Source organism: Trichechus manatus, unplaced genomic scaffold, assembly GCF_000243295.1.
Source record: "Trichechus manatus latirostris isolate Lorelei unplaced genomic scaffold, TriManLat1.0 scaffold00365, whole genome shotgun sequence".
Lineage (NCBI taxonomy): Eukaryota > Metazoa > Chordata > Mammalia > Sirenia > Trichechidae > Trichechus > Trichechus manatus.
The window spans coordinates 526,128-533,238 of NW_004444301.1; the positions used below are offsets into that span (position 1 = coordinate 526,128).

General features: G+C 34.3%; 1 long non-coding RNA gene across 1 annotated transcript in view; it reads left to right on the plus strand.

Moving 5' to 3' along the window:
* The window catches only part of LOC101357945 (uncharacterized), a 99,967-nt gene extending 94,676 nt beyond the window's left edge, over nt 1–5,291 (plus strand). Inside the window, exon 4 of the long non-coding RNA XR_001121559.1 lies at nt 5,237–5,291. This is a non-coding gene — a long non-coding RNA (uncharacterized LOC101357945). The remainder of the gene's footprint in view (nt 1–5,236) is intronic.
* Nucleotides 5,292–7,111: the final 1,820 nt, after the last annotated feature.

Sequence of the window (7,111 nt, forward strand, 5' to 3'; positions counted from 1 at the left end):
GGAAATCAGGAGTTTGATTTCACATTATTAAGTTTGATTTCACATTATTAAGTTTTAGATGAATGAAGTAACATCCGCATGGAGATTCTGAGTAGGTAGTTATATACAACATTTGGATCTCAGAGGATGAGTTGAGGCTGAAGATATAAATCAGGAAGTCATCAGCATATATAGGATTTAAAGTCATGGTACTAACTTAAATCATATAGAAGATGAAAGTAAATGAAAACAAAGAGAAAAAAAGTATTTCAAGGAGATGGAGTCTTCAGCTGTGCCAGGTGTTGCTTAGAGATCAAGAAAAATGAAGACAGAACATTGAAAAATGGAATTATCATCCAGGAGGACATTGGCAACCTTGATAAGAAAGTTTCAGTGATGTGGTGGGAACAAGAACCTGTGTCGAGAGAGTGGGCGATGAGGAATCCTTTGGGAAGTTTCTCTATAAAGGGGATGAGAGAAATGCTTAGTTTTTGTATTGGGAAGATAATGAATTTTGCAAGCTCCTCTACAAATATAAACATTGAATGTTTTTCAAGACTTCAAAACCAATTTTAAATATAATTATTCAATTAAGATAAAAGAGATTTGTGTTTTATTATTTCATATTGATTTCATTGGCTGATACGTGTTTTGGTAGATTGCTTAATGTACTAAAATATACATTATTTTGAAATATGGTAACTTTCCCCAAAGATTTTCTACAGTTGTGCTAAGTTACAGATATGAATAAATCTGAAATTTTAAAATAGCTATACCAGTTACCAGTTGCTGTGGAGTCGACTCTGACTCATGGTGACCTTATGTATGTCATAGTAGAACTGTGCTCCATAGGGTTTTCAACGGCTGATTTTTCAGAAGTAGAAGCCATAATTGATAACAATTATTATAAAGTTTTAAGTATTTTCATATAATCTAAATTGAATTTTTGAATCATTAAAACTTGATATTAACATTAAATGTAGCTATTATGTTTTAAGATATTCTGTGTCTTGTTGGATATGCAATATTAGATTCAACGTATTTAGACTTTTATTTTCTTCATTCTTTTTGTATTTTATACCCAAACTATTTTTGTCATCTTTAAAAATAATTTTTATATTGTTGTAAAAGTATAGATAACACAACATTTGCTAATTCAACATTTTCGACATGCATAATTCAGTGGGACCAATTATATCAATTATGTCGTACAACAGTCACCAATATTCATTGCCAAATTTTTGTCACCATAAATAGAAACTCAGTGATTTATAAACAATGCTTTTTTTCTTCTTTTATTGGACCTTAACTGGCATCCTATTCTTCAGGGATAAAAATAAGGATCCAGCAATTGCTCTGAGAGAAACCTCAAATTCTAATATTCTCTTCTCCTTTTTCCCACCTCCACGAAGAAAAAGGAGGACTTTCTACGTCTGACTTTAATGACTTGCACTGGAAACCACGTTATTAGTCCCTATAGCTCCACCATTCAGTGTCAATCAAAAGCAAATATGTCAACTCTTGGAGCAGTGACTGAAAACAGGACAACTGGGCAACCAACTACACCAATGCAACATGATGTGAAGCTTAGTCTAAACCTATGCTGAGGTGATACCCATGTCATGGGCTGCTGTCAAGTGTTATTCTGCTTAGAGCTCCGACATTAGTCACCTCACTCCACCTGGAGCTCATCCTTTGAAAGCCTCAGACTTCTGATTCATGGGCCAGCCTTGGCTTACCAGGTTTTCAATCCGGGAGTAGAGCCTTTCAATTTTAAAATGAACTGTCTCTACACAGCTTTTGTGAAGAACTTCTTAAAAACCTCCGTTAGGTATTTCAGGCCTTGAAGAGGGAAGTGAAACTTTCATTACCTCAATTTTTTTTTAAGAAATTTATTATATAATTAATATATCCGAGTTCATTTTGTTTTGTGTAGATGACAGTAATCCATATAATAGAGGATGTGTAATACTGGTGTCAAGCAGCAAGAAGTCCCTAAGCAACAGAATGATCAAAGCTGCTAGGTTGGCTTGCCACACTTCTATAGATTTGACTGGTGAGAAGACAATGAGCCCAAATGGATTTAAGGAGTTTATTACTTAGACAGCATTAACAAGGTCAGCATAGTGTCAACTCCCCACATCACTAGAAGGGCTGGGACTAGGGTGAGATAAATGAGATGCTTAGAATAAAAATTTAAGTTACTCACTGCCAGATTTGTACTAGTACAGACCTTACACTTGCTCATCTCTTTAGAGTGAGGCACCTAGAGCACAAAATTCAAGGAGGCAGTCACTCTCAGGACCATGCAAGTACAAGATCAACATTTGCATAACCCTGAGAGTGAGTCATCTTAAATCTTACACCCTAGTTACCTCACTTGCCCCACTGGAGTCAGGCCTTGGTCCCTAGTTCCACAGAAGGATCAGAAACAGATAGCATGAGTGGTGGGTTACTCTGTCAGGAAAAACCAGTTTCATACTACACCTAAGCGGTTTTATTGTCTGCAGATGGACCCTGGCCAGTAGGGGGTTATAGGGAGGGTAGAGGTGGAAAGTCCCATGCATCACTGGAGCCAGGGAAGTAAATGAAAATCAGCCCTATGACGGCTTCTCACAAGGCTATCAGTCTTTACGACAAGATTTATGTCAGCCTGTGGTTTAGCCTTGCCTATGTCACCAGTGTGAATATGTGCAAGATCATCAGGGTGCTATAATAAAGGCATTATTCTACAAATAAGATTAAAAGACACAAATTTTGGAGTCACACAAATATGTTTGTGTCTCCACTATTTAATAGCTGTATGAGATTGGTAAGTTATATAAACTATTTAGCCTCTTAAGTTAGAAAATAACTAACTAACTTTAAAAGCTTGATGTAAGAGACAATATGTATAAACCACATAGTCAAAGTCTGGTAAGTGCTTGCTATTCTTATTAGTTATTAAGTCTAAATGGTTATTTGTACTTGGTATACAACATAGTTGAATTAATTCTGTAATCAAAAATTATAGTTTTGAATGCTTTAATCAAACTAATAACCTTATTACAGTAGTAATTTAAAAAATACCTTCCTACGAAGTCAATGGTTTTATTTTTTTATGTCCCCTTTTCTTTTTGCCTATATAAAATGACATTTAAATAATAAGATAGATAAGTTTGTTAAAGATTTCACTTATATTTTGTAAGATAAGACACTTAACAATCATCAAAAATCTTGACTCACTTTCAGTTATCATTTGAGAGCTATATAGCAATGCATATACTCGGAATTCCTCAAAGGATTTACTTATTTCACTTATTAATTTTACAGTATAAATTCATTTATGGATTAAAAAAAAAACCAAGCCCATTCCCTTCAAGTCGATTCTGACTCAGAGTGACCCTATAGGATAGAGTAGGACTGCCCCACAGGGTTTCCGAGGAGCACCTGGTTGATTCAAACTGCCCAACTTTTGGTTAGCAGCCATAGCTCCTAACCACTACGCCACCGGGGTTTCCCATTTATGCATACTTATGTTTATTATTCACACGTCTGAAAAATGTCTTTGCATCAAGTGATAAGTCACATTTAAATTTGGCCTCTGTCCAAGTAGAACACTCTTTTTCAATTTGTACTCAAAATGGAATACAAGCTCAAAATGTTTTACAATTGAATGAACAAAAGGAATAAGAGTATACACCTGAGCTCTGTTTAGAGCCATGAATTCATAGTTAATTTGTCTTTAGTTCAATATGTTAAAAACCAGAGACACCAATACGTTTTCACTTTCATCTTTTAAATTACTTTTTGCTTTATTTGTCTTAAGACTGTGACTATCATGAAAAGTTTAAAGTTAAAAAAAATTGAAAATTGAAACAGTATATCTATGTTAGCAATAAATTCTCATAATAGAACTTTTAAAAATGTTATATTTTTATTGGAAAGTATTTCTGGTGGTTGCTTTGTCTTATTAAGATAGGCATGATGAAATTTATCACTCATTAAAAACCTGTTCAAAGTCAGCTTCTTCAGATGAAAACTTTGATCACACTGTCCCTTCTCTTTCCCCTACCTTGACTTTAATGTTTCCTTCACTTGCTCATTTTAGCTCCATCTTGTGTTAAGAGTTCCTGTTGTTGAAATACCAGGGTAATAATGATGTGAATAAGTCTCAAGCAAATTAGTAGCCTAAGACCTTTTAATGATAGACCAAGGTATTGGCTGTTTCTCTGATCACAGGTATTTAATTTTCTTTCACTTCAATTTTTACTAAGGTTTCTTTTGACTTTGATTTCTTACAGCAGCCACCTTTCTCTACATTCTTTATCCCTATCCTTCCAACTGGATGCCAACAGACAAGAAGTGACCAGGATGAGAAGAAAGAGCCTTTCCAAAAAATAGAATAACTCTTCAGTGTAGCCCAAAGATCCTATCCAGCAGACTTTGAACAGAATCCCAGCCCCAGACAGTTTTTCTCATTTGAGGATGGGGGAGGGGGGGGTGGAATGAGTATTAAAAATTAAATAAGATGCAAACATTTAAAACCTGGGAGCTTTTACTTAAAAATCTGGAATTCTAGCTTTTCTTTAAAAAGTCATATGATTTGTAACCTTAGAACCAAACTCCTGGATACCAAAAACTGGCTAAAGCTGAGTTGTAGTTGTCTCTATACACAGGTCACATGCTCTTTAGCTGTTCGTAACATCACCCTTTTCACCATCTGTGAGACCTTTGACCACTATAGCCATGATTCAGGCATGATCTCCTGTGGTTACTGATTGGAGATTTGGAACTGATCTTTGTAAAGAAATAGCTAATCAATCTACATTTCTTTATATTTTCATTTTTTATTCGGAGTAATATAATGGATCATAGATAATTAAGCTTTTCTGTAGGTTAAGTATTTTCCATGGGATTAGTATTCTTGAAAACAACACTTTAAATTTCATTTTTATTAAATTTTCTTTTTATGTTCTGCCCTCACTTAAGCTCCTTAGAGAACTAAATATCTGCTTTCCCATCTAGAGCATATTTCAAATATTATTAGTCTGTTGATGTGTTTCCTTTTTACAGAGTGTTCAAAGATGGGGAAATATTTAGATTTTTAGATACAAGCATCGCGATTTATTTATCATTACAATGTGCAAGATTGTTTAAAAAAATAGTAGCTGAAATTCCCTAACTTTGAAGCTGAAGGATATATTACACTGTGGGACTGGGGAATTCTCCATGCTGTTGAGTAGCATTTTACAATCCACACCTCTCCCCTTTTCAGGATATCGAATCCCTAACAGGAGGTCTGACTGGTTCTAAGGGGGCTGATCCACCGGTAAGTTAGATTCTTCATTAAATTTAACTATTGACAAATGGAATTTTATACACACCAGATCATCAGTTACTGGTATACTATTTGTTGTACATGAGTACTGTTTTGAAATATAGCTATTGTGGTAACTAATACAAAAGTGTAAAATTGCTTTGAGGTATACTTTGGTGTTTTAAAAAGTTTTAATAAATTCATAAAATTCATCTGTACTTGTTGGCACTAAGAATAAAAATAAAAGCTTCACCAGAATATGTCAGTACTTTATGTCTTACTAATGGCTACAACAAAAGTTAAAACTTTCGGAACTTGAGAGTTTACTATTCTAAATATGAGTGTACGATTTGGGGAGCAATACATTTTCTAGTTACTGAAAGAAATTATGCCCATGATGTCAACAGTATAGATTTTTGGTATCGCTGTTTTTCTTTTTATTATGTAACTCAGGACACTTTTAGAAAATTAGAAAAAAGTAGTCTGCAGTTTTAAAACATTATTGGTTTTATGCAATAATAAGAGATTATTATTGTAGTTTTAGAACATTATAATCCCTTCCGTGATGATGTCTGATTTCAGAGAACATTGATTAAGATAATATATCTTTTGACTTCATGCTTGAAGTGCAAACATGAGTTCGTGGTATATATCTAAAGCAATAAAATGGATTCAATTTCAACAAATAGTGAATACATAAATTTTTATCACCGCTTGCTTTTCACATAGCATTGTGAGATTTAATGAGCAACACACAGAGCCCAATGCTATCCATTTTCAGTTGTACTTTACCTAAACCAAAATCAAACCAAATCCATTGCCGTCAAGTCGATCCCAACTCATAACAACTCTATAGTCAACTATAAGTACAAGAAAGCTGAAGGTTTATGTTGTTTGAAAAGCTATGGTCCTATGTGTTGACCCTTAAACAACAGTGAGGTGTTTAAAAGGCAACTTTCTGTTGTATCTTCCTCCTGTCTCATGTGTGTCTCATGATGTTGTCTAATCTTCTTCAAGTTGCTCCTTAATTAGGGCTAAACAATATATTGCAGTTTTGTTTTGTTTTTTCATCATCTGAATTTATGTGGGAACAATGTATTGGCTTCAGGTAACTGCATATATTTATTCCCTGAACCTGTTATATTGCATAATGCAAAATGAATGTGAGTCTACCCAGCAAGTATTTTGTGACAGGATTTATGACCAGCTCTATACTTAAGTAGTGTAGGTGACTGTTTGTGTGATGTAATTTAGCCCTGCTGCCTTGTACAATGCTTGTACATAGCATTCAAATTTTATTGGAATGGTAAATCCATTTTTTTTTCAAAATACTTTCCTCATCTTTTTACTGATTCCTGGAAGAATTTTACAGTTAGAGATTAGTTATATTTTAAAGGATTTGTTCCTTGTTCAAAACAAAAGTAAAAACCTCTCTTCTGCATGTGGTGATAGAGTTTTTATCCATTGTTTAAATCTTAAATTAATCATCTCTCCTTTAAGGAAGGCATATTTTCAAACATCAAAAGATTTGAGTGGGAATGAGACCTAGTTATTGGAAGAAACCTCTTGTAGAGGAAAAAAGGACACAGAAAGGAAAAATGACATCTCGAGGGCAAACTTCATCAACTTCATTTCCTTTAGCTATAAGTAAATAGACATCAAGTATGTTGTTGTTAGGTGCCGTCAAGTCGGTTTTGACTCATAGCAACCTCACGTGACAGAGTAGAACTGCTCCATAGGGTTTTCTAGGCTGTAAAATTTACAGAAATAGATTGCCAGGTCTTTCTTCCACGAAGCTGCTGGGTGGGTTTGAACTGCTAACTCACTTAGAAT